Source organism: Galeopterus variegatus, unplaced genomic scaffold, assembly GCF_000696425.1.
Source record: "Galeopterus variegatus unplaced genomic scaffold, G_variegatus-3.0.2 Scaffold1268, whole genome shotgun sequence".
Taxonomy (NCBI): Eukaryota; Metazoa; Chordata; class Mammalia; order Dermoptera; family Cynocephalidae; genus Galeopterus; species Galeopterus variegatus.
In genome coordinates, this window is record NW_007727379.1 from 414819 (window position 1) to 417495 (window position 2677).

Genomic DNA, 2677 nt, shown 5'->3' on the forward strand with positions numbered 1-2677 from the left:
GATTTGGGAATACAGAATACATTTTTAACAAAAGCAAATTTCTAGAATAACAACATCAATAATAATTGCTATCATTTACTATGTAACACATACCAGATACTATGCAAGGCTGAGCAGCACTATTTCACTCAATTCTGATAACATCTCTGAAAGATGAGTGTGAGGATTTCCATCTTTGACAGGAAACTAAAACTCAGAGAGATGATGTAACTTGCTCATGGCCACTTAGCTGTGTTTTAAGAATATATAAAGTGACTTTTTGGTTATAGTAAATATTGAATAAGTAAATGGAAAAAAAAATTACTAAATATATGAACCAGTAAGTTCCTCAAACAATCCACACTATTTCATTGTCCATATGCAAAGAAAAATGACAGAAAAATAATTACAATCTCAGTAATAAAACTACACAGAAAATCAATCATTTTAGATTAAAAAGAAAAAAGATTCTTACACTAAAGTCTGATGTTTGAGAAACACCAGACTAAATGGAGAAAGGAGATAGTTCTAGTAGCTTTGGCCCTAATTCCACTTGACAATTTTTGGCTTTACTTTTCCTTGATACTGGTGTATCTCCTCACTACTTTTGTTTTTGGCACCACAAGTTTCCGTTTGGCTGTCACATGGAGCAAAATGAAAAATCTCTAATTACAGGTGACAGAAATTCAAGGACAGTGATTCTCAACATTTTATATTTTATGATCCTTCAGTCATTACTAGAGGCTCTCGATCAAATCCTGATGGAAACACATGTCCTCAGAGAATGAGTTTGGGAATATGGCCTCTGTTTCGCTTTTTTGGAATAGTTTGAAAAGAATTGATATTAATTCCTTTTTAAAGGTTTGGTAGAATTTGGCAATGAAGCCATCCTGTCTTGGGCTTTCCTTTGTCGGAAGATTTCTGATTATTGCTTCAATCACATTGCTCGTTATTGGTCTGCTCAGTTTTCCTATCTCTTATCAGTTCAGTCTTGGTAGTTTGTATGTTTCCAGATATTTATCCATTTCCTTCAGGTGTTCAATTTTGTTGGTATATAGTTGTTCATAGTAGCCTCTAATGATCCTCTGTATTTCTGCAGTATTAGCTGTGATGTTTCCTTTTTCATTTCTGTTTTTTTGTTATTTGGTCTTCTGCCTTCTTTTTTTAGTTAGTCTTGCTAATGGTTTGTCTATTTTGTTTATCTTTGTGAAAAACCAACAATTTGTTTCATTGATCTTCTCTAACGATCCTCTGTATTTCTGCGGTATTAGCTGTGATGTTTCCTTTTTCATTTCTGTTTTTTTGTTATTTGGGTCTTCTGCCTTCTTTTTTTAGTTAGTCCTGCTAATGGTTTGTCTATTTTGTTTATCTTTGTGAAAAACCAACAATTTGTTTCATTGATCTTCTGTATTGTATTTTTGGTTTCTATTTCACTTAGTTCTGCCCTGATTTTAATTATTTCTTTCTGTCTACTAGCTTTGGGATTGGATTGTTCTTATTTTTCTAGTTCTTTGAGGTGTAGTGTTGTTTATTTGAAGACTTTCTATTCTTTTGATGTAAGCATTTATTGCAATAACTTTCCTCTTAGTACTGCTTTTGCAGTATCGCATAGGTTTTGGTATGATGTACCAGTTTTATCATTAGTTTCAAGAATTTTTTTGAGTTCCTGTTTGATTTCTTCTTTGACCCACAGGTCATTCAGGAGCATGTTATTTAATTTCCATGTATTTGTATGGTTTCCAGAGTTTCACTTGTTATTGATCTCTAGTTTTATCTACTATGGCCTGAAAAGATGCTTGAAATGATTTCAATTTTTAAAAATATTGTCAAGGCTTGATTTGTGACCTAATATGTGGTCTATCTTGGAGAATGTTTATGTGCTGATGAGAAGAATGTATATTCTCTAGTTGTTCAGTGACACGTTCTGTATATATCCACCAAGTCTAATTGGTCCAAAGTGTAGCTTAAATCCTGTGTTTCTCTATTGACTTGCTGCCTAGATGATCTGTTCAAACAGCATGATATTGGCATAAAAACAGATACTCGGACCAATGAAATGGAATAAAGAACCCAGAAATCAACCCATGTATTTATAGCACACTGATCTTCCACAAAGGCACCAAGAACATACAATGGGGAAAGAAGAGCCTCTTCAGTAAATGGTGCTGGGAAAACTGGATATCCATATGTAGACCAGTGAAACTAGATCCATACCTCTCACTATATAACAAAATCAACTCAAAATGGATTAAAGACTTGAATATAAGACCTGAACCTTTAAAACTCTTTGAAGAAAACATAGGGGAAACACTCCAGGATGTATTAGTAATAGGTAAAGACTTTATGAATAAGACCTCAAAAGCACAGACAACAATAAAAAAACAAACAAATGGGATTAGATCAAACTAAAAAGCTTCTGCATAGCAAAGGAAACAATCAACAAAGTGAAGAGACAATCTACAGAATGGGAGAAAATATTTCCAAACTATGCATCCAACAAGGGATTAATATCCCGAAAGTACAAGGAACTCAAACAACTTTACAGTAAAAAGAATAATAATAATAATAATATGATTAAAAACTGGGCAAAGGAGCTGAATAGACATCTTTCAAAGGAGGACATCCAAATGGAAAACGGGTACAGGTATATGAAAAAATGGTCATCATCACTAATCATCAGGGAAAGGTAAATCAAAAC